Consider the following 26502-nt stretch of genomic DNA (forward strand, 5'->3'; position numbering starts at 1 on the left):
CTGTCTTCTGCAGGCAAGATTGGAGAGGTTTACTTTGCAAAGAAGCCGCTGTCATTCTGCAATAACAGGCGGAAGCATGTAATAGTCTCAGCTGAGTAGAGGTCACTAGGGAGGGAAATGCTAAACCTGGCTTGTGAGAAACAGTGGTTTATAGAAATTGAATTGGAACTTATAGGAAAATGGTGTGTGCAGCAATGACAACTACCCATTTACATAATACTTGACATACATAACATATGCCTGCATTTTTCAGACAGGCATAAGTACAGCAGTGAGATGTTTGTGGTGGGAGGTGACTGAGCACAGAAGAAATGTGTGCCAGTGTCTCTCCTCTGGCCTCTGATATTCAGTTTCATGTGTAATTGATCATAATTTTTGTGATGGTTAAAATAAGAATAAATAAATTATGAGCATTTAAAATATCATCCATTTGCCAGGACTAGTCAGTTTCTCTCTGAATGGGCACTGAACAATTGTCACTTCTTGAAAGCAGTCCCTGTGGATAGGAAGTTTCTTTGGGCTTTTTGTACTTTCAAATTACCCAGGTCCCAAACTAAAATTAGTAAAGAGGCAGACTTCAAACATGACCTGCCCTTTATATTTATGCAGATCTTAAATTTATGGCATTTGGGAAGAAAAGCCAGTACACCAAAGGCTGTTCCATCTGTGCTGAGGCAGGGCTTGTTACAAAATTCCTCATGGAGTCAAGAAAAGGCCCTTTGTACTCTCTAATAAGACCTTGAGGTTGGAGGCTGGGGAGATGGCTCAGCCATTGAGAGTACTGGCTGCTCTTCCAGAGGACCAAAGTTTGGTTCCCAGCCCCCACATGGTGATTTTATACATAGCCTGTGACTCCAGAGTCAGGGGATCTGATGCCCTCTTTTGGCTTTTGTGGGCACTGCATACATGAGACATACATTCGTGTGTGTATGTGTGTGTGTGTGTGTGTGTGTGTGTGTGTGTGTGTGTAAGACACACACACACACACACACACATAAACATTAAAAGATCTTATGATTGAGAGAAGTAAATCACATATTCCACAACTATATATATAAGTAAGGACTGAAGAGATGGCTCCAAGGAAAAAGTATCTGCCTCCCTTGCAGAGAACCCAGGTTTAATTCCCAGCACTCACTTTGTGACTCACAAATATTTTTAACTCTAACTCCAGAGGATACAATGCCCTCTTCTGGCCCCCATGGGCACTGTACACATATAGTTCACATAAATAGATGTAGGCAACGCACACATACCCATAAAATAAAAATAATTTCTTAAATTATATATGTGGATGTCATAATTAAAATTATATCTTGAATATATATCCAAATATAAGCACTGAGTATATATAAATTGACATAATTCACATATATAATCTAGGTAATATACATCATATTATAGGCATGTTTTTTTTTTCATTTTTCTTTGTTAAGAAATTTTCTACTCACTCTACATACCACCCACAGATCCCCCCTCCTCCCTCCTCCCATGCTCCTTAGCCATCCCACATCCCCACATCCCCCAAATCTAGGTCTCCTATGGGGAGTCAGCAGAGCCCAGCACACTGAGTCTAGGCAGGTCCAAGCCCCTCCCCCACTGCACCAAGCCTGCAAAAGGCGTCACACCACAGTCACTGGGCTCCCAAAAGTGTGCCCATATACCAGGGATGGATCCTGATCCCCCTGCCTGGGTGCCCCACAAACAGTTCAAGCCAAACAACTGTCTTCCATATCCAGAGGGCTTAGTCCAGTCCCATGGGAGCTCCACAGCCACTAGTCTACAGTTCATGGGCTTCCACTAGTGTGGCCAGTCCTCTCTGTACATCTTCCTGCTGTGGGATGGTCTATATGTTAAATTGCTCTGATTGGTCAATAAATAAAACACTGATTGGCCAGTGGCCAGGCAAGAAGTATAAGCGGGACTAACAGAGAAGAGAATGGAGAGAACAGGAAGGTGGAAGGAGACACTGCCAGCCACCGCCATGACAAGCAGCATGTGAAGATGCGGATAAGCCACGAACCAAGTGGCAAGGTATAGATTTATGGAAATGGATTAATTTAAGCTATAAGAACAGTTAGCAAGAAGCCTGCCACGGCCATACAGTTTGTAAGCAATATAAGTCTGTGTTTACTTGGTTGGGTCTAAGCAGCTGTGGGACTGGCGGGTGACAAAGATTTGTCCTGACTGTGGGCAAGGCAGAAAAACTCTAGTTACATCTTCCCATTATGATCTCAACGTCCCCCACCTACAGAATCCCTCCTCTTTCTCATGGAATGGATTCCTGGAGCTCACCCTGGCACCTGGCCGTGGATCTTTGCATCTGCCTGCATCAGTCACTGGACAAAGGATCTGTGATGACAGTTAGGGTATTCACTAGATTGGTCACCAGAGCAGACCAGTCCAGGCACCCTCTAGACCACTGCCAACACTCCAAGGTGGGGTCATCCTTATGGATTCCTGAGAGCCTCCCTGCCTCTTCCTATTCCAATAATGTCCTCATCTATCATGGTATTTCTTCCTTGATCCATTGGTGATTCAATTGGGCATTATTCAGTTTCCATGAGATTGTAGGCTTTCTGTAATTTTTGTTGTTGTTGAAATCTAACTTTAGGCCATGGTGGTCCAATAAGATACAGGAGGTTATTTCAATTTTTTTGTATCTGTTGAGATTTGTTTTGTGATCAAGCATTTGGTCGAGTTTGGAGAAGGTCCCATGGGGTGCTGAGAAGAAGGTATATTCTTTTGTGTTAGGATGGAATATTCTGTAGATATCTATTAAGCCCATTTGAGTCATAACATCTGCTAGTTCCCTTATTTCTCTGTTAAGTTTCTGTCTGGCTGACCTGTCCATTGGTGAGAGTGGGGTGTTGAAGTCTCCCACTACTAGTGTATGGGGTTTGATGTGTGATTTTAGCTTTAGTAATGTTTCTTTTACAAATGTAGGTGCCCTTGTATTTGGGCCATAAATATTCAGAATTGAGACTTCTTGTTGGATTTTCCTTGTGATAAATATGTAATGTTCTTCCCAATCTCTTTCGATTAATTTTTAGTTTGAAGTCTATTTTATTAGATATTAGGATAGCTACACCAGCTTGCTTCTTAAATCCATTTGATTGGAAAGTCTTTTCCCAGATTTTTTTTCCTGAGGTAGTGTCTGTCTTTGAAGTTGAAGTGTGTTTCTTGTATGCAGCATAAGGATGGATATTGTTTTCCTATCCATTCTATTAGTCTGTGTCTTTTTATAGGTGAATTGAGACCATTGATATTAATGGATATTAATGACCAGTAGTTGTCAATTCCTGTTATTTCTTTGGTGGTAGTGTTGTATGTTTTCCTTCTTTGGTATTTGTTGGTGTGGAACTATCTATTGCCTGTGTTTTCATGAGTGTATCTAACTTCCTTAGGTAGGATTTTTCCTTCTAGTGCTTTCTGTAGGACTGGATTTGTAGAAAGATATTCTTTAAATCTGGTTTTATCATGGGATATTTTCTTTACTCTGTCTATGTTGCCTGAGAGTTTTGCTGAGTATAATAGTCTGGGTTGGCAACCATGGTCTCTTAGTGTCTGGATAACATCTGTCCAGGACCTTCTGGCTTTTAGGGTCTCCATTGAGAAGTCAGGTGTTATTCTTATAGGTCTGCCTTTATATGTTACTTGGCCTTTTCCCTTTTCAGCTCTTAATATTTTTTCTTTATTCTGCATGTTTAGTGGTTTGATTATGTGGTGAGGGAATTTTTTTTGGGGGGGGATCTAGTCTATTTGGTGTTCTGTAACCTTCTTGTAACTTTATAGGCATTTCCTTCTTTAGGTTGGGAAAGTTTTCTTCTATCATTTTGTTGAATATATTGTCTGTGCCTTCGAGTTTCTATCCCTATTATTCTTAGGTTTGGTCTTTTCATGGTGTCCCAAATTTCCTGGACATTTTGGGTCATGACTTTGTTGACTTTAGTGTTTTCTTTGACTGATGATTCTATTTCATCTATCATATCTTCAATGCCAGAGGTTCTCTCTTCCATCTCTTGCATTCTGTTGGTTATGCTTGCATCTGTAGTTCCTGTTTGTTTACTCAGATTTTCCACTTCCAGCATTCCCTCAGTTTGTGTGTTCTTTATTGTCTCGATTTCAGTTTTCAAATCTTGAACTGTTTCCCTCACTTGTTTAATTGCTTTCTCTTGGTTTTTTAGGGATTTACTGATGTCTTCCTATTTTTTTGTTTGAATTTTTCTCAAATTCTTTAAGGGAATTTTTCATTTTGTCTTTAAGGATCTCTATCATCTTCTTAAGGTCATTTTTAAGGTTGATTTCTTCTGATTCTTCTGTGTTGGGATGTTCAAGTCTTGCTGATGTAGGTTCTGATGGAGCCATATTGGTTTTTATGTTGTTGACTATTTTTGCACTATTGGGGAAAATTATAAAGGCCACTCCACGTAGTTAAAATGAAGATTTATTTAGTGGATGACTTACAAATGAAGGAATGGATAGGTCGCGGGGGTCTGGGGAAGGCGTATCGCAATCCAGCGGTGTTCTCTGGAGCTCTGCACAATCAATCTCCACCATCCAGGGTCCAGGCGCAGAGAGAGCGCGCCCAGAGCGAGCGCTTGCCCATCCAGCTCTCAGGTTACCAGCACCTCCCCTTGCCCCGCCTCGTAGGCGTGACAGTTGCCAGAGTCTCAATGGGGGTTGGAGCTTCCAGATCCAAGCTGGAATGGCTACCCACTACATTGCACTAACGTTTTCCCATCTCTTTCTCCACTTGGTGCAAGCAGTGTCTGTGTCTGAGGGAGCCTCTCTTGGTCTGATCGATACTCTTGGTCCAGTGGGAGCTCTTGGTCTAATTGGTGGCGCTGATGGACTCTTTGTCTCAGGGAGCAGCTCTTAGTCCAATTGGCACTCATGGGCTCTGTCTTAGGGAGTAGCTCTTAGTCCAACCTGGTGCTAGCAGGCTCTCTTAGTCCAATCAGGTTCTGGCAGGCTCTGTCTCAGGGAACAGTTGCAGTCTCAGAGGGTGGGTAGGCTATTATAGGCATGTTTATAGATATTATTTATATTATATATTGTCTTATATATTATAAATACGTGAGCATACTAAGTATATATTGTACCACACATGGTACATACACTACATAATATGTATAAAGTATAATGGATTGCATACAATAATCACATGTTATACTTTATATATAGCATACTGTTACATTAGTGCAGCTAGGAAGTAATATAGATATTAATATTAGTTTGAAATGGATGAGGCTTCCAAGTACTGTCTTGCTGCACCTTACCATTGAGCTACCCACCTAAAGTCTTCATTTTATATAATATCCCCTTTAACAAAGGAGTAGAATTAACACCCTTCAGAGAGAAGTCACTATCTGCTCCTCTCAATGCCCTCCCCAAGTCCTCCTTCTACTGTTGTGGAATAATCTTTTTGTACACTGTGAAGAAGTGTCACTCTTTAATAAAAAGCTGAATGGCCAATACTTAGACAGGATTTCCAGGCACAGAGGATGCTGGGAAAAAGAAGGGCAGAGATGCAAGGAGATGCCAGGAACAAAGATAGCAACATGGGCAGTACAGAATAAAGGTAACCGAGCCATATAAAAGAACATATATTAAAAGATATTGGGCGGGGCGGTGGTGGCGCACGCCTTTAATCCCAGCACTCGGGAGGCAGAGCCAGGCAGATCTCTATGAGTTCGAGGCCAGCCTGGGCTACCAAGTGAGTCCCAGGAAAGGTGCAAAGCTACACAAAGAAACCCTGTCTCGAAAAACCAAGAAAAAAAAAAGATATTGGTTAATTTAAGTTATAAGAGCTAGTAGAAACAAGCCTAAGCTATCAGCTAAGCTTTCATAATTAATAAAAAGTCTCCATGTCATCATTGGGGAGGTGGCTGTTAGGACAGAGAAAGACTTGCTACATCCTGGGAACATAATCATCTCTCTGATCTCAAGTTCAGTAACTCCATATTACTTTAATCTAAACCCAGTTCCTCTTTCTTCCTGATGCAGTCTATCATGGCCTTGGTCTACTGACTGTAAGTGCATCCTGGTCAGATAATCACTGGCATCTCTGTAATAAACTGTGACAGAAAGAAGCACCCAGTCACAGGCTACCTGAATGGTGAACCTCTGGGTGAGTCAGTGGTTGATGCTGATGAGGACAGGGGGGAACTCTACACCTGGCCTTTGTATAGAGTGTATAATCCTCCAGGATTACTCACTGTTAGAAAATACCCAATGGTAATCAACATATCAGCACAGTTATTTTTAAAGACTTGGGTTAGGGTGTTATTTAGCAGTTTCCTTTAAGATCAACCTTTCCATCTTGGTGGGAAGCTTGTGAAGACATGGGACATATAATGGAGATTAAACAACAGGATGTTCTGTGGGGAGGTGGGACATTCCATGCCCATCTATTGGAATCTTGTTAAGATCACAAAGTAAGCAACTCAAACACATAAGGAAGTCCTTGAAACTGACCAGAGTCAGCCCTCCCTACTCAAGCCATATAAGTTGTAAGGTCTCTTGAGACTTTTTGGAAGAAGCAAAAACCAACGAGCTGCCTGAAGGGAACATTGTCCAACCTGTAGAGTCGTGAATGGATAGATTGTGCAGTGAGCTCCAGATTCCCAGCTTTGCAAGCTGTCACCTATGCTGGGTGAGTTTTGGTGATGTAGCTGCCCCATAAGTAACCCCTCACCCACATTCCTATAAGCAATCCCAATAAAACTCAATGGTTCATTAAGTAGAACTTCAGTGATGTTCATGGTGTGACCTGCCATTGATTCTCTACCTGGAGTGAGAAATCCTCTCTACAGGAATAGTGTTACAAGCTTGGGGTGGTAAGTCAGTGCATAAAGTGCTTGCCACATAGCATGAGAACCTGAGTCCCATTCATTGGACACATGCAAAGATCCAGGAATAGCAATACACACTTGTAATCCTGGTGATGGTAGGATGAGAGTTGGAAACAGTCAGCTCTCTTGATTTTGCTGGGCAGTCAGCTGTGGTGGTATTGTGTTCCCCAAAATATTGTACACCCTAATAAACTGGGGTCAGAGAACAAAAAAAGCCACTAGATACTTAGGAAAGGCAGTGGTAGCACACACCTTTAATCCTAGCATTCCAGAGGCAGAAATCCATGTGTTCAAGGATACAGCCAAGCATGGTGACTCATGCCTTTAATCCCAGAAAGTGAGCCTTTAATCCCAGGGAGTGGTGGTAGAAAGAAGAGAGGTATATAAGGCGTGAGGACCAGAAACTAGAAGCATTTGGTTGGTTAAGCATTTGTCTGGTTAAGTTTTTAGGTTTTGAGCAGCACAGCTCAGCTGAGATTCATTCTGGATGAGGACTCAGAAGCTTCCAGTCTGAGGAAACAGGATCAGCTAAGAAGTTGACCAGACTCTAAGATTCCTGCTACAGTCAGCCTCTCATAGTGGTGACTATAGGCTTGTGAGAGATTCTGTTTCAAAATACAAGGTAGATAGCTGCTCTGACAAATACCACCTGAGGTTGACCTGTCCTCCACACATATTCCTGTGCATGCACACAATAAATAAATAATAAATGGCTCAGAAACACCCCCCCTTCTCAAATGTACATTCAACAAGCCTACATCCACACCAGTTTCTCCCCCTGGAACTAGCATTATCAACTACTGTAACCATGGCACAGACACAGGCCATGGGGAAATCCCACATGCAGACAAGTCATTTTGTGATTAACTGGCAGAATCAAGAGGAGAAAAAATAATAGGTGCAGAGCTCATGTAGCATGCTAGTCATTTGTCACACATGAACGAAATATTCATAAAAACAAACAGTGTGTGGAACCAACATGGCAAATTCCAGGGGTGGGTTTAATCTTTCTAATCCTTTATAAACTGTTAGAGAGAAAGATGTCCAACAATTCCTTCTCCGGGGCCCTGCTGCATACTTCCTGGCTTTATTAGAGAGCAGGATGGGCTGCCTTCTCTCAAGTGAAACTGCAGCTTTTCTGAAAGCCATGGTTCTGAAAGCAGAGGGACACTTAGTTTGGGGGCACACCCAACTCTGTACATTATCCAGGACAGAACTGCTCCAGTCTGAATTCAAAGAGACATCCTACAGCTGTGCCTGCAAATGAGACAACAAAATAACTCCTGGAAGACCCAGAACCCATTTTTCCCTTTGCTGCTCCTGACCTCCCCAGTATGCCAGGACTAAGGCACATGTAATGTTGAATTTGGAACACTGCAGCTACAAATGTCTGTAAAAGGTATCTGCTGATTTGCTTGCTAAGTTCCCTTTCTCACAGTTTTCTTTTATCATGCTCTCCCACCCCCTGGATGTGTGCTCATGTGCATGTGCATGTATGAACACTTCGAGGCCAGACATTACCACTGATGTCTTCCTCAGTCACTCGCCACCTTGTATTTTCAGACAGGGTCTCTCATGACCTGAATTCTGAACAGTGATTCTGCTAGAATGGCTTGGCAGTGAGCCCCAGGGATCCTCCTGTCCCTACCCCACCCCCATACCTAGGATGATAAGTATGTCCACTGTGCCTGACTTTTAATGTGGGTTCTCTGGAGGGGGCGCAGGTCTTTGTGATTGCTGTGCAGTGGAGCCATCTTCCCAGATCCCTTTGCACACATTTTATAGGAACAGCAGATTCCTTTGGGAAACTCATCCATCCCCACTAGGCAAAGCAGGTGCCTTATACTTCTAATGACCTGAGCCTACCTGGCAATTTCATTACCGAAATTTTAGTTCATCCTGATAGGATGCCTTGGCATGGAGAAACCATTTATCAGCTACTACAACTGTTCTTGATTCCAGGAGTTTTCCTGGTGGTTTCCTTTTCTAATTACTGGAGGTTTGACTTATGCCATATCTATCCTACAAATTCCATTTTACCCAAGTTATCCGTTGCCACCTTCTGCTGATAGAGTGGGACAGACTGCTCCCAATCACTTTGTTTTCTGCTTATGTTCCACTTTTCACAGTACACTATTTTCACCAGAGATACACACACACACACACACACACACACACACACACACAATTATCATATGTATAATCATCATATATGTAGTGCATCACATTCCACATCCATTCTGTCCTGCTGTGTTCTCTGTGTTCTATCATACCCTACCATACCACAGAGTTTTGTCATCATAAAGAAACTCAAACAGACACGTTTTGCGTTTTTTTCATTGCATTGGCGATGAGGAAGTATTTGAAGCTCTCAATTGACTAAATCAGAGGTGTTCGGCTCACGGCAGTGCTGAGCCACAGACCCTCATTCTTAGACCCTGATCCTGAAGATCTTTGGGGACCTTGCCTTTTCTTTGCTAGTAAGCTCCCAGATGATAATTTGCTCATCTTAGGCCACACCTGAGTGCCATTAAATTAAATGTGATGGTTAATAATGATGGCAACTACATGAGGTTTAGAATCACCATAGAAACAAACCTCTGGCATGTCTGTTCGTGAGTTTTTAGATTAGGTTAATTGAAGTGAATAGACCCACCCTAAATGTGAGTGGTTCCATTCCAAGAGCTGAGTTTCTAGACTCAATAAAAAGGAAGAAGTAGGTCTGAGCACCAGCATTCACCTCTCTCTGCTTCCTGACTGCCCATGCAGTATGATCTGATGCCTTGGGCTACTGCTGCCTTGGGCTACTGCTGCCTTGGTTTCCTTCCAGAATGGACTGTACTTCATAACTGTGATCCAATAAACTCTTCTTTCTTGGGTTGCATTTTCCAGGTAGGTCATAGCCTTGAGAAAAGTAACTACTATATAAAGTCAATGTATCTCCAAGTTGTCATTCTGGAAGAAGAGACTTTGGAGAATAGAGGCTTATGAGCAAGTTTGGGATGGGACCTAAGACTCTGCATTTCACACAGGCTCTGGGAGATGATGATGCTACCCCTGACTGTGAGTAGCAAGGAATCAGACGGCTGTAAATGCACAGTACTTATATGGAGTTCATGCAGTAAATGAGTGCAAATTTTCTACCTGACTCCAGAGTTGCCTCCTTATCCACTCTACTGCTTCCCCACAAAAGCCTGGATTTTTTAAGAAAACTGAGAAAGGAGATGTCCAGAAGGCTCACCATACCTGACCGGATATCATGGTTAGCTGGGTATATTTTCAATAGAGCACAATTCTACTCTCTGATCACAGTGCTTAAGAGTTCACCAAGCCTTCGACCTGAGCCTTGGACTCAGATCAATTTCTCACTGAACCCAATTTAAAAAAAAAAAAAACTAAACAGAAAGTGGGCAAGAGATCACTTCATCACATTTCAGTGGCATGGTCCCCTAAGCAGGTACAGAGAGAGACACAACATGTTTCCAATCAGTCAAGTATCAAAGCTTGATCTGACAACTTGAAGCCTTGGACAATGCCCTGGCCACCTACACCAGTCACCTTCCAGGACAGCCAAGGCACTTCCTTATTGTCAAAGTAAAACATGAAAAGGCCAATGAGGAATTCATGAAAACCCAAAGTTCAGGAGACAAGGCTCCAAAACTGGTGGTCCTCCATGCCTCCCTGGCCATGGGTTCTTTTCTATGGCCTTCACAGAGGATGGGCCTTGTTTTCTGTGACTTTTACTTACATTCTAGAACATTTTACATTATAGTACAGGATAAAAAATTGTAAAGCGTTCAGAGTCATGCTTAATCTAAGTCAATACTGATTGTAAATGGATGGATGTGAGGATGGTGGTTGGTAAAGCAGCCACAAGGTCTTATAATTTATATGACGGTTGTATGAGAATACTCTAGTGGATAAATCCAATAGAATACGTATACAGACATGCATGTGTGTTTGAGCATTTGTGTGACAGATTCTATGAGCAGAAGAAAGTGGGTTGATTGGATTGGCTTCCATGGCTGTGTGCTGGATAGTCCAACAATAGCTGCCTGGATGCTGGACATTCCAAGAATCTAGAAGACCCCCCACACACACTCCCAGAAGAAAAGAAACCAACAGTGCTATCCAGGTCCAAGGCTAAGGCCTGGAAGCCCCATGCAAGGCTCTGGTAAGGACCAAAATGCTGAAGCTGCAGTCTGGTGTCCACAGGGGCTACCGAAATCAATAGATGCACTCAGAATGAACTCACGCATGCTGGCTGCCTTCCTTCTTCCCTGACTGGGGTGCTCTATGAATCTCTAAGGTGCTCCTTATCCAGTTATGTTAACAATCAAGACTAATAACCTCAAGGCAGAGGGGTGACTCAGTGGATAAGAGCTCACACTGCTCTTGCAGAGAACCCAAGTTTGGGTCCCAGAACCCACATTGGAAGCTCACAACTGCCCATAACTCCACATCCAGCATATCTGACAGCCTCTTCTAGTCTCCTTGGGTACATACCCACACACAGATACACACACACACACACACACAAATAAATCTTACCCAAAACAAAAAGATTAATCATTACAATGGTCATTCAAATAGCCATATGACCAGTCATGTGGACAAAGGAGATGGAATATAAAATAACTCCTCCTTTATTAGAGTTCCCAGGCATCTCCAAACTTGCAAATTCTATAGTCATTTGAATTTAGGAAGCCATGACAGAACAGAAACCTGTGAGGTCTGAGGACTTGATTGTCAACAGGAGATGCAGAAGTGAGTCCAGTATTAGAAAAGTCTTTCACTATCCAAAGACTAAAGTGAAAAACCACACGATGCCTGTCCCTGCCCTCACTGGTCAACACAGGAGGCATCTCATCTTTGAACATCAGCTGAGCTCATGGAGGTGCAAGTTGCCCCCACACCTCTGACATAACCCCAAAGTGTCCAGTCATCATGAAGGGCTAGGATCTTCCATTGGTGATTGTTTGTTGGCTTTAGAAAAATTTCATCTTTCTAAAATCAATTATGTTCTCTTTGCTCAAGAGTTGGTGGTCCTGCTGCCCTTAGCCAGGGGTGTCACTGAACTAGGACCCAGCTGGTAAAGTCCTGCTTTAGCATAATTTTAAACCGTCACATCAACAGAACACAACTCTTCTGTTTAAATTACTGAAAAATTAGCAGCACTCTGTGGGTACATTTCCAGGCTGAGTTCAGCCCTTGTGTGTAGCTCATGTTGTTGCCATCCTTATTGTTAGCTGGTCACACTAAGGCATATGCAGAAGTGGACTGAAGGCCGAGGGGCAGGACAGCAGAATTTAACAGAATTTAAACTCTGATACTCTTTTCTTAAGACAAAAGGTTTTCTTATATTTCATCACAATGTTAAGACCAGAGAGAGAGAGAGAGAGAGAGAGAGAGAGAGAGAGAGAGAGAGAGAGATTCAGCCTTATCCTCTAGTGTTACAGCTTCCTTGCAGCCTGAAGGTAGAAATAATGAACCTGCAGAAGGGAGTGACAGATTTTTATCTCCAAGACACTGACCTGAGTGACTCCATTAGCATTGTTCCGAATGAAAAGTTGCCCTCCCTCCATAGGGAAACAAGGAGTTGTTGGGGAGAAAGGATGCACCGAGATGTTCTGTTTCCTGTAGAAACTGGGTCCTTCCCCAGATCCAAGGACACGATGTGCCCGCATCCTTGCATCCCATGGCAGCCACACTCTGTCTATTTTGGGGATACTTGCCTGCAACAAAGTAACAGCATTTTCAGCAAGAGTCGGCGGAACCCCCTCTGCTTTCATTGAAATCCATATTAACTATAGACAAGGGTGTCCCTGGTGCCCAGCCCCATTGGCCACCATTCTCACATTTCCCTTCTGGGACTCTTCTCTGTCAGATCAAAGCAATTGTAGTATGCAGAGATCTGACTTTCTAAAAAAAAAGAATCCTGTTCAGTCCCCAGCCATGTAGACGAAGTCAAAGAGGAGATGGGAGAGATGTTAGGGGATGGTGGCATTGGTAGAGGAGAAGAGAGATGAAGCACAGGTACCAGCCACCCCTGGAAAATCCTGGTTAAAGTGCCTCATTTAACAAAATGAAGAGCCACTGGGGCTGCGAAGGTAGTTCGTTCAGTTAATCACCAGTACCCATATAAAAAGTTGCGGCATGGGTGTCCACTTGTAATCTCAGTGCTGGAAATGGAGAAAAAAAAGAACCTCTGGGATTAGCTGGGGAGCTAGTCTTCTATTCACAGAGTCCTACAGGTCCAAGTGAGAGGCCCTGGCTCGAAAATGAAAGTAGACAGAACCTGAGGAATATCACCAAAGGTGGACCTGTGCCATGCACACTCATATGCAAGCATGTACACACTTATACAAGCATGAACACACATACACACACATACCCATTTTTAAGACACACTAAATCCAATTTTCATCTTTTATTTGGGTACCATTTTTTTTTAACTGTAGATAAACTGCTGAGTCAGGGGATTGGTATAGCCATGATTCCAAACATTCTACCCACTTGTTATGGGGCATTGTAGGCACTCAGTTGTTTTCCCTAAATACCACAGAGGGGCCAGCCTCTTCGTTAGCAAAATGAAGATATCAACATTTTTCTCTACTTCTAATATTTCTCTCTCCTGTAACAATTAAATGTTTAATGCCTTGCATATTTACATTGTGTCTGACACCTACAATAAGGTCAATAATTATAGCCTAATTATAACACTAACCATAACAAAAACATTTAAGGAAGCCATATATATGCCAAGATAAAGACTCCATATGCAAATTAGTCCTTAAGCAAGTATGGTTTGTAGCTGATGTTCAAGCCCTTGTTTGGACTGAAACTACAAAATCCAAGTTTGTTAGAGTCAGCTTGCTCTCCAGGTACCGGGTGAGAATGACGATATTACCAGGTCACCCTGTTTGTGACAGCTGGGGCACCATCAGCTAGGAAAACCATCTTAGATGGTTCCCCAAACCAAAGCAGCAGCAACTCTGAACGGCTTCTCACTGCAGACAGTGTCAATATACAGAAGCCACACTGTGAGTAGAGTGACCTTGTGGGAAAATTAGTTTTATTGGATGCTAGTCATATTTAAAATGGAATTTTGGAGGGGCTGGAGAGATATCTCTGCAGTTAAGAGACTCGTGATCTTAGAACCTGAGTTCTATTTCCAGTACCCAAATCACCTGGAACTCCAGCTCCAAAGGACCTGACACCCCAATCTGGCCTCCACAGGGATCTGCAGACATATGGCATACATACAAACAAAAATACATACATATAAATACAAATGGCAAAAAAAATGTGATTTTATAGCCTCAACAATTATAGATATAAAATGGAATTTTTTAATTAAAAAATAACAAATATAAAATTCAAAAGAAATTCAGACCTGGGGAAGCTACCTACAGATCTTCCACAGGCCCCTGTGGTAGGCAGCCTCTCTGTTCTTTTTCCTAAGGGGTGCTGGGAAATCCTTGGATTCTATTCAACTCAAAACAGCCTTGGAAGTGAAGGTCACTGACCCAAGCTGCCTTTTATTTCTGTGACAGAACACTAGCTAAAAACTACTTGGGAGAGGAAAAAATTTACCTGGCTTCCATTTCCATGTTATAGTCCATCATCAAGGGCAGCCAGGGCAGGAACTCAAGTGGGAACCTAGAGGCAGGAACCTAGAGTGGGGAGCTGAAGCAGAGACCATGGGGGAGCATTGCTTGCTGGCTTGCTATCCATGGCTTTCTCAGCTTTCTTACCCAACCCAGGACCACCTTCCCAGGTATGATGCCACCCACAGAGGGCAGGCCCTCCTGCACCAATTAGCAATCAAGAAAATGAGGCACAGACTTTCTCACAGGCCAATCTGATGGAGGCAGTTTCTGAGTTGACTTCCTTCTTCCCAGGTATGTCAAGTTAACAATCAAGTTAGTCACCACAGTCCTTGTCGTCACTGCTTCACTTGGCAAAGAGCTCAATATGGAAAATCTACAAAAGCAGACAACAGACCAGAGTGACCTGTGTTAGAGTCGGAGAGGCATGGAGGCAGCTTCCTGGGAGATAAATATTTTTGATCCTAGTGGTAGTTATGGGCACGCACACATTATTAAGTGGTACGTTTAAAGTTATAGTTACTATGCGAAAATATATTAAAATAAAATCATTCTAAAAATTCTTCTATTTTTAATGAGGAGGTCAAAGAAGGCAGTTGACTATGAATCCAACTATGGGCAAAAAAATTATCCAATCTTTTTAGAAAGTGGACGGACAAGGCAGGAAGACGGCTCAGTGGGTCAAGAACTTGCTGTGCCATCATAAGGATCAGAGTTCCAATCCCCAGAACCCAGGGAAAAAATTCAGGTGTGATGGCTCATGCCTGTGATTCTAGTATGGGACAGGTGAGGACAGGATCTTTAGCCCCAGATGGTATCTGTCCAGGGAGCTGTCCTGTCTCATTTTTTTTTTTTTTTTTTAATGAGAGCAAGTGAAGAAGACATTGAGACATCAACCTAAGCCCTTACACTCAAGTGTACATACATGAACACAGGCACACAAGAGCCTGTGAGTCCTGTGAGTAGAGCCTCAGAAGGCAGGGCCATCTAAGTGGGGCCATCTAAGTGGGGCCATACCAGGCAGGGCCAAATGGGGCAAGGTGAGGGAACACAGCAGTGTTTGTGCAAAGGTCTCTCCTGGAAAGGATTGCAGAAGAGCCAAGTGTCTGAACACAAATCCCTGCACAACCTCAGACTCTTGTCTCCAATTTGCATTCTCTGAATTTTACTCCCAGGCCAGGTTTCAGGGGCCTCAGCTGGTGCTTAGAGTTCTAGGGATTTCCAGAGGCCCAGTTAATGCGATCTGTCTTGCTCCTGGGCCTTCCCTGCTTGTGACAGCAACGAGCTATTTTACTGCCTGAGTGTGGCTTCACCTGGGGGTTCCATACTTAAAAAGACAGACTTATTTTTAGCTCCTTCAAAAGCCCCACAGCTTTTCGATACAAAGGAAAGATGAGTGACTAGACTCAGTCTCTTCTTTTGGCTAGGGGGAAAAAGATAAAGAAAAATCAACCTGAGGTGTGTTGCCATGTAGCTTTTCATTTTCCCTTGTTAATTTGGAAATGTGCTTCGAGCCGGTCTCTGAGAACCTTCTGCATAGAAGTACCCTATACCGTACAACGGAGAGTTTTAGAAATACTGGCATTCTCTGGAAACTGGCTGTCACTGTTAGCCACACACAGCAATTTAAAATTATTGGCACTCTTAAATTAAGTGCATAAATCTGAAGGTGATCGCTACTTTGAGAGTGTAGATTGCGTGGCCATTTCTACTATAACACTCTTCAATTTCCTTTAAGCAGGTCATTTTGGGGAGTGATAAGGGACACTGATTGCCCAGCATGCATTGATTTAAAACTACTGGAATTTTCCATTCATTTCTACAAGTGCTTCTGTTTGTGTGAAGTTTTGCTCTGAAGGCTTAAATCAGTTCAAATCAGTCTCTACCACGTGTGCCCCCAAACCCTAATATAATTTAGCAATCTGTTTTTCGGTGAGCAAATTTAGCAATAATTTTTGGCTAACCAAAAAAGAGCACACCAGCAGATACATTTGCCTTTCAAAACCCACAAGGTCATTGAAGTGAGATTTTCAGTGTCCAATGTCAAACAGATATAGAGGAAACATATATATTGGTTTTTCAGAGATATTTGCTCCAGCATACTGCATTCAATTTCTCAAAAATAATATGAATTTTATCAGAATGTAACGCCTATTGTAGAATTTTCTGTCCTTACTGAAAATCACCGTGTTTTGCAACCTGTCTCTAGAATAAAAATGCTTTTCCTAAATTAAATGTACTCTAATGAAGTCACATGGAAAGATACATATGAAATAAAATAGTATAAAAAAGGTCGTTAATGGATGAATTGTCTTATACACCAGCTCCAAAAATGTCTTCTTATTAAGTATTTAAAAAGGAGAGACACAGAGAGTATTATTATAAAATAAATAAACAAGTATTGCTCTTGAAAATAAGTGGGAGGAATGCTTGCTAGGCTATAACAGAAATAATGATTATAATAATAATACATAGCTATCAGTGCTTGACTCAGACTATGTGTTTATTGTACATTCTCCTCACAACACTCCTGAGACACACCTACGACAGCTTCCTTTAACCTGTTTTCTTGTTCTCTCTTCATCTATTAAGACTAGTCTCTCAATGTTGGGGAGATAGCAGAAAGGGGCAAGCTTTTCAGCTCAAGCCTGAGACCAGAGTTCAGATCTACAGGACAGAGATAGAAGCCAAGCCAGGTGAGCATGGGGGGCCATCTGTAATCACAGCACACCAGAGAAGGATGCTGGGCATCCCCACCAGAGCAAGCTGTTGAGCTGGACTGGCCCACATCTGCCAGCTCCGAGTTCTGTGGAGAGACACTGCCTCATCAAATACGGTGGAAAGTGAGACACCTGATAGCCACCTTGGGCCTCTACAGTTGCATGTGTACTACCCCATGATTGTACATGCACCCTCACACATAAACACGCATAATGAATACATGCATACACACCACATAATGCACATATGAAAAAAGAACAGATTCTTATATTCAACACATACAAGATTTTGAGACTGGCACTCACTGTATAGCCCTGGCTAGATCTTACCCCTTCATTTTCCTAACTGCCAAGATTACAGATATATTCCATGATGCTTGGCTACACACATACACACACACACACACACACAGAGAGAGAGAGAGAGAGAGAGAGAGAGAGAGAGAGAGAGAGAGAGAGAGAGAGAGAGAGAGAGAGGCGGGAATGGATACGGCTTCTTTAAGAGTCTCTGTCATATAGTGAGCCCTTGAGCAGCCAGTACATTAAGCAGAAACAAAAAGCTAAGTAAAAACACCTGCCACAGTGCAGGGCCCCCACCTCCTGGAGCTGGAGCATTGAATGCAGTTCCCAGTCACACACCTCTGACCAGCCCATGAGATAAGGCTCAAGTGGGGCAGAACCAGTCACCAAAGCCATGGCAGAGGACCTAGGGGTAGCTTAGCAGTTTATTATTGTGTTAATGCAGATATGTATGTTACCTTTGAAAGTTTTTGTGTTTTCAGAGCAAGAGGACCAAATGCCGATGAAAATGGGTGATCCAGGTGATCCAGCCTCTCAGAATGCCTCTGTTGCAGTTTCCTCAGAGTTTTGCATCCAGAACAGCTTCAAGGCTGCCGGCTGAGGTGGTCCAGCCTCACAGACTATTCTGGCCAGGATTGTAGATAAACCTTGTGCTTTCCTATCACACAGAGATTGGCCAACAAATATTGTAGCTAGTTTTCTTAGGAACTGACCATTTAGGTTTCCTAAAAAGAAGTCTTCACCCACAGACAACAGGAAGCAGTCTAGAGAACACAGTGCCTGCATTTCCAAGAGGTGGTGGGGTGGGTGGGTTTTGGTCATTCAGTAGGTTATGAATGTTTATTGTCATTTAGGGAGATATAGCAATATAGGATAAAAAGACAACTATTAACCTCAAGTATTTTACATTGGTATGGATTTTGGTGTGCTGATACAAATTTAAAGTTATTTTTGTTATACTGTATGTGTATTTCTACTCTTGTTTGTGGTATTGTGTGTATGCAGCTCATTTAAAAATATAATGGATAATTAAGAAATTCAAGTTAGTAGCCAATCATCCATAATGATCAAACTTTTAGTCATATTGGGTATGTTTTCAAGGTTAAACAGATATATTTAAATAGATAGATGGCTTTCAAACACTTCAAAGACCTACAGAATAAGGCATTAAGGTATTTAATAACCTGAGGCTTTTCATAACAGTGAGACATGTCTGCTCCTGACAGCACCAATCTACTTCAGAGAAGATGATGGGCATCAAAGAAACTCCATGTGGAGTTTTATTTCTTTATGCAAAGTCAGCCACTGGGCAGGGAAACTGCTCTTGCCTTGACTGCTGATAGTATCCTGTACAAACTGGACAAGCAGGACACAAAGGAAAAATACTTGAACCTTGCCAACACAAGGCAGGACGGTCCTTCAAAATTCCTGCTTCATAGAAAAGTCTGCCTGACATTCTGCAGGACACACAGGAAAGTAACTGCTGAACTTTGCTAAGACAAGATTGGACAGTCCTTCAAAATTCCTGCCTCAGAAAAATCTGCCAAATGTTCTAGACCCACAGGTCAAAGACTGGTTGCCCCAAAGTTGCAGAGGAACCTTGGGTGACTGTCCAGGCAGCCAGATGTCTCTGTCATTTCTATAGTTTTGGAAGTGTCTTGCATGGCACTTCCTGTTTACTCAGATAATATTATATCTTTCTGGGGACTTTAATGAAGTTGAAGACTAGATAGTTATAGTTATACTTTTCCTTAGTTACAATAGAAAGTAAATTGAGTATAAAACTTTTGACTCACCAAGATAGAATAAATAATGAAAAAATTTTTTAATTTGTCAAATACATACAGACTGAACATTGTGAATGTAATCCTTACTTGATAATTGTTCTTTTTGTATATACTTTTCTATGTTAAAGTTAAAACATTTCATTTAGACAAAAAGGGGGAAATGTTGTCGAATATTAAACTATGTAAAGGTGTGTTACATTTGTTTATAATTTGGAATGTTACTTTACCTGTATAAAAGTGTTACATTTGTTTATTCTGCATTTGTTTAATGATGCAAAAGTGTGTGCTTAAATATGTAAAGATGTGTTGCATCTATTTCACCCTGCCTAAGGCACCTGATTGGTTTAGCCTTATATTGGATAGCCAATAGCTAGGCAGAGAAAGGATAGGTGGGCCTGGTAGGCAGAGAGAGTAAATAGGAGGAGAAATCTAGGCTCCAGAGGAATGGGAGAAGAAGGAGAAGCAGAGAGCAAGGAGAAAGAGGGGAACATGCCCAGTGTGAGATGTCAGGTAGCTTCCAGACAGACAGACATGAGAAGCAGTAAAAGAAAGATATACAGAAGAAATGAAAAGTACAAAGTCCAAGGCAAAAGGTAGATAAAAACAAACAGGTTAATTTAAGTTAAAAGAGCTAGTCAGAAACAAGCCTGAGCAAGGCTGAGCATTAAAAACTAATAGTAAGTCTCTGTGTCATAATTTGGGAGCTGATTGGTGGCACAAAAGAAAAAGCCTGATACAGTATGTATCAGCAACTCTTACCTATCATTGCTGAGTTATATTCTATTGCATAATTATTTTGATAATTAGTGAACATTTGAAATATCTCCATTTTTGTATTATTATATGTACAGCCATTATGAGCACTAATGTATATGTTGGTTTAGGAGATAGATTGACATTTGTCTTGGGCAGAAACTTCATATGTGATGGCTCAGAAGATGAGTTCATGATGTTCAAGTTTGCAAAACTCCACTAACCTGTTTCTAAGGTAACTATATCAATTTATCTAATCATCATTTTACAGGCTTCCTATATAATTCAATTTCACTGAAAGGAAAGGAATGACATTCAAGATCATTTAGTACCTTGCTTAAGATTACTAAAGTTGTGACCTCAAAAAATAAACATAACAAACAAACAGAGACCCACAAGGACTTCTGTCTGTGATCGGTGCAGACACCTGACTGTAAAAGCCGGTTTTCCAGCTTGCATGGCAAGCCACGGAGAGACATGTGTTGCACCCTAGTATTGCAATGTGAGAGACACAATGAAAGGCTTCCCTTAAGTGGCCTTTTTCTGTCTACTTAGTAGAGTGGGCTGAGATACTAACACAAATAAAAGAAGCAGTGCGGACAATGGCATGACAGTGGCCGCAGAGGTAAATGCACACTGAGCTGCAAAAGGAACGGAGTGGACAAGGGCTCGGCAGGGAGAAGAGAGGGAAAATGAGCCACAGGCAGACTGAGCTGCAAGAGTATCAAGACAGCCAGCTGCTTTTGCTGCTGAAATAGGATAGAAAGCTATAAGGTCATGGCTCTCAACCTTCCTACTGCAGCAACCCTTTGCTACTGTTCCTCAGGTTGTGGTTATCCTCAACCATAAAATTATTTTGTTGCTACTTCAGAACTGTAATTTTGCTACTGTCACGAATCATACTGTAAGTTTCTGATAAGCAGGATATCTGGTGTGAGATCCCCAAAGGGGTCACAACCCACAGGTTGAGAACCACTGCTGTAAGGGATCAGAGAAAACTTGGGCTCTTGTGAGGAGAATTCCCGAAATCCATCAAGTCTTTAGGCGCAAGCATCTCAGACATCCCAGACCAGGGGTTGTGACATAGACCATTGTCAAGGGCTGAGGAATCCAGATGATTGGGTTTGTGTAAAAGCTATAGTACCAGCTGCTACCAAGGACTCAGGAACCCCAAATCCCTGGGCTGTATAAGAGGTGTCACTTTTGAAGAGCTGATTATCTCAGTGCTAGGCCCCCAGGAGAGCCACTATGCTTGGGGAGCAGTTAGGATACTGCAAGTCTACATGAGACCTGGAAGGAACACTCGAAGGCACCTCCTGTTGCTGTTCATACCAGTTTGTGGCTGCAGTCAACACCAAGAGTTCTGGAAGTTGGCAGGGGTCAATGCTTGAAGACTTTCTCCCTGTTCACCCATGAAAATGAACATGCAGGTGTCGATGGAGGCCAGAAGAGAGCGCTGTATCCCATGGAGCTGGAGTTACAGGCTATTTGAGCTCTACCCCTGGGTTCTGGGAACCAAACTCTAGTTCTTGTCCACTGAACCATCTCTTCTAAGACCATCTACTGCAGCCCTCTTCTAAGGTGTGACTTCATCTGGTCCTTGATCACTTGTTATAGTGAATGACATAAGTGGCCTTCTGATGACCTTTTGTTTTAAGCGGGTTTAGGGATTAAACAGAATTTATAATGGTTTAAAGAGCAATTAAACATTAAGGCATGGGTGGTAGTTTATGAGCCAGCAAATACATCACAGAGAACACCGAAAACTTTGAGCTCTCAAGTTAACAGCCAAGAGGGTAGGTAGTAATTTTAAATATACAGACAGTTTCCACTTTCTCCTGGTTGTGTTTCTATTTTTAAGGTAAATAAAGGTCAAGAGATGAGCATAAAACTGCTTTTAGGATAAAGCCAAGCAATGACCCAACAAGGTTACACAACACAAAAGCTTAAGTTTTCCACATACAGAGAATTTAACCAGTTAACAGTGTTAGTTGCTGTATAGAAAAGGTAAAAATTCTATATAACCAAAAGCTTTTACAATTAATTTTAAATTAACAGTTTTTTTCAAAACTTCTTAGGTTTATATATGCAAAAGTAGATTTTTATTTAATTTCTATTTTTATTTTCCTCCAGAACTTTATGTGCATGTGTGCATGCACACATACACACACCAATTAGGAGAGGCTTTTTCTTTTGTCTTATTTTGGTGTGTGTGTGTGTGTGTGTGTGTGTGTGTGTGTGTGTGTGTGTGTGTGTATGTGTATATGTGTTGTTGTGAGTATACCTGTGTGTGTGTGTGTGTGTGTGTGTGTGTGTGTGTGTGTGTGCATACACATGGTGGTTAAAAGGCAGCTTTGAGTATTATTCCTTAGGAGTCGCCCACCTGGATTTTTTTAAACAGAGTCTCTCACTGGCCTTGGGAATCACTGATTAGGTTAGGCTGGCTTGTCAGAGAGTCCCATGGATCCACTTGCTTGTGCCTCTACCTCCCCTGTGCTGGGATTTCAAGTGTATGCCACCACACCCAGCTTTTTACTTGGTGGTTGGGATCAAACTCAGACTCTAATACTTGCATGACAAGCACTTACTGATTGAGCTGTCTTCCAGCCTCCTTAGAGAAGTATTTTATTTTGCTCTTTTGGAGATAGATAGATAGATAGATAGATAGATAGATAGATAGATAGATAGATAGACAGAGAGACAGAGAGATGAGATGAGATGAGATGAGATGAGATGAGATGAGATGAGATGAGATGAGATAGATCTGTTGAAGGGTATTCTACCATCCTTAGGAGATGAGCTAAACTCAGGATCCTTTCTGATTTATATGTGAGTTACCTAGAAGGGGCAGGTATTGTACAAAGGTGGTCACAGTCTAGTCATATAACATTGAGACAATGTCAGCTATTCAAAACTGTCTCTCAAGGATTAAATTAAGAAGGCTGTGGGATGGTCTGTATGTCAAATTGCTCTGATTGGTCAATAAATAAAACACTGATTGGTCAGTAGCCAGGAAGGAAGTATAGGCAGGACTAACAGGAGAACTAAGAGAATTCTGGGAAGTGGAAGGCTGAGGAGGGAGACACTGCCAGCCACCATCATGGCAAGCAGCATGTGAAGATGTCTGCAAGCCACGAGCCACATGGCAAAGTATAGATTTATAGAAATGAATTAATTTAAGATGTAAGAACTAGATAGCTAGAAGCCTGAGCCATTAGGCCAAACAGTTTAAATAATATAAGTATCTGGGTGTTTATTTTGTAAGCGGGCTGTCGGACTACCAGGGCTTGGTGGGACTCAGAGAGAAAATTCTCCAGCTACACAGCCAGATCCCACTGGCAGATATTTAAGAACTAGTTTTTGGGGAACCGGAGCCCCTGTTGTGCCATTTACCTACTTCAATGGTATAAAAACTCACATTTTGATGATGTTCACAACTTAGAATTTCCTGAAGATTTAACAGTTGCCTCTAGTCCTAGGTACTCAACTTGGGGTGGGGAAAGGGTTTATTTCAGCTCATTTTTCTAAGTAACAATCCATCATTGTGGAAAGTCAGAGGCAGGATCCATGGAGGAATGCTGCTTACTGCCTTGCTCCAAGCTTTATAATCAGCTACATTTCTTATAAAGCCCAGGCCCCCTGTCCAGGGATAGTACTGGCCACTGGACTGGACCCTCCTGAACCAATCAGGAGAATGTCCCACCAACATGCAGATTTGGTGAAGGCAATTCTTTAGCTGAGGCTCCATCTTCTCAGGACTATCGGGTTGTTAACTAAGACCAGACACTACACTGTCATGAACTAGCTTGACCACAACTGCTGAGATCAGCATTCCATATTGTCACACTGTAGAAATGGATGGTAAAATACTTGGCTCACACAATTACTTTGGCTAATCTCACAGACACCCAACCTCTTTTGTAGATGTTCCTAGATTCTTCCTCTTATGGTATTAGATAATTCCATGACATGTAGCAACTTCTTGGAGAATACTTTCTACGCTTAAACATGATATCCTGGCATCTCTGGCTATTTTTATATCTAGAAGAGGCTGCCTTAAGGCTGGAATGCTTATCTAGATCAATAGGACTCTACCACCCTCACTAACCTTGCCTTGTACTATTACAGCAGCTTCCTCCCTTGTCACCCTCATTTCAAATTCTCCTTGCTACCAACCTTTTCTGTAGCCAGTCAGCCACTGGAATTGCCTTCCAACAGCTGGCAGAACAAAGGCCTCCATCACCAACACCCTTTCTTGGATAATCTTAGGAGCTTCCTGTGGCTTGGCATATCTGATCCAAACCTCTCAAGCTGGCTTTCAAACCAGTCTGTCATAAGCAAGAGCAACAGTCACAGGCTATTGTGGACTCTCATAAAACCAGTTAAGGTTGCTGAATCCCTGCGGGTGCTCCACACTGCATCTCAATTTCCTTGTTCAGAGAAGACAATGATAACTCTAATTCCCCTTTCATCAGACTCACTGGAATTCTGAGTGCCAGTAAGCATGCAGCCTGCATAATAAACTCAGAGATATACCACATACTCTATTAATACATGCTCCTGATAAATCACAAACCCCTTGTCAAGACCTCTAACAGGGAAAGGGATAAGACAGTTCATTTTAACACTTTCAGGGCCACCCTCAAAGCAAACCTTCAGACACCCTGGTATTTCTGGAAATCACTAAGCCTCTTTTTCACTTGTGTATGGTGTCTCTAACCAGTGTCTTTTCATGGTACTAATTTCCTTAGCCCATAGAACAGTAGCTAGAGGATATTGAGTTTGGAGACCCTCATGGGTCTTAGTCATCATGTTCCAGGGTTTTGGACTGACATTTTAATATCACATGTGATTGAGGACAAAGTTTTTAATTGATGGAAGATGAAACACACAAACACAGGATGTTGAAGGCACCATGGAAGTCCCAACCTGCTAATCATAGCAGAATACAGCTGCATCAGACAATGTCCAGCATTCAGAACACAGCATTTTTCTTCAACACTACTTGAGGGTTTTGATGGAATGCAAGCTAAGCTTGCTAGGTAGGAAGTGGATGCAGGCAGGAAGTACAGTACTTCCTGACCTCCTCAGAGGTGGCCAGGTAGAGGGCAAGTGTCCAGATCCTCATTACTTGGAGGGATGTTGTAGAATACCCTCTACACTTTCCTCAGAAGGTCTTCAGAGGAACATGACCTCTTCACTGACACCACAGACTTATCTATACACACTGTGCTAGCTTTCCTTTGCTTCTGTAGTCTCACATTTTTTACTTTGTAAAAAAAAAAAATAAAAACTATTTATTATTCTTCCCAATAAATGGCCTGGATCCACATGTTTTGTTCTGTTTCTGGACACGTCAAAGCTAAGGCATGGATGCATGAGAGAGCAGAAGATTTGAGTCCCTGTCCTCTACTCTCATTATGGGGAGGCATCTGGGTCCTGGATATTTTGTGGGGAAGATTTTGCTCCAGTAGAGGACCTTACTGTGAACTCTACCAGGTACACAGGGCAGCAGTCATGTAGGTACAAAACAAGAGCGAGAGCATAGATAAGACAAGAAACCCATTGGCCTGAGGAGGATCTGAAGCACACAGAGACATGATTTGGAAGAATCCATTTAGCTTGCATCACATCTGGAAAATCATAACCCAGGAATGCTAGCCAAAGATTCCAGACCAGAATCTCTCATTACCAAAGTGTTTGCACATTGGCCCCTTCAAGCTGCCATGGCTGATAGGTCCCTCTATTATAGGTATCTTCTAGCCAGAGTAGGAAGCCTGCTACCTCATACTAACCCAATCTTGGTCTCACATGAAAACCTGGTGTGCTCTGGAACAGTTCTGCAAAGTCCTGATGATTTTATTTTTCAGGAAAACAGAAAAAGCAGAGAGACATTACTGCTAACTGATTGACAGAAATCCACCACCACCTGGCAGCCAGCCCATTCCAGGAAACAAAAGCAGCTTTTGTTCACCTGCCATGAACCAGTGTGTTCCCAGTTCTGTGCACCTCTCCCCATGGAGCTTAGCTGATTCCTTCAGCCAGGTGTGAAAGAGCAGAGAGAGCTGACATCACCACTGAAGGTGACTGGCTGGCTTGGCTCCAAGCCCAACAGGCTCAGGATGTTGTTCTCAGCAGTGGCTGCAGCAGCCTGGAAGTTGTGCATTGCTCTCCTTCCAAACTAGCACCAGAAAAGGAAGGAGGTGGAGGCTGAGGTCTATTACCAGAAGAGTTGGGGAAATGTGTGTACCTGCCTCCTTGCCTCTTCCTCTAATAGCATCCTTCTAAGAAATCAACCTTTTAAGTCTATGAAAAGTATTAGCCAGACATTAGCAAGTATCTTCAGTTATGATTTATTATTCTCTGACACCCATTTGTTGCTGTGGCAAATGCCACACTGAAATCAACTTAGGAGAAAAAATGATTTCTTTGGCTTATGCTTCCGGGTCACAGTCCATCATCAAGGAAAGTCAGG

At 42.3% G+C, this 26502-nt stretch overlaps 1 protein-coding gene across 7 annotated transcripts in view; it reads right to left on the reverse strand.

Annotated features, from left to right (window-relative positions):
- Window positions 1–26502, reverse strand: part of Rbms3 (RNA binding motif single stranded interacting protein 3) — a 1336321-nt gene that overhangs the window by 1069512 nt on the left and 240307 nt on the right. The window lies entirely within an intron of this gene.

This window comes from Peromyscus leucopus, chromosome 7 (assembly GCF_004664715.2).
Source record: "Peromyscus leucopus breed LL Stock chromosome 7, UCI_PerLeu_2.1, whole genome shotgun sequence".
Classification (NCBI taxonomy): domain Eukaryota; kingdom Metazoa; phylum Chordata; class Mammalia; order Rodentia; family Cricetidae; genus Peromyscus; species Peromyscus leucopus.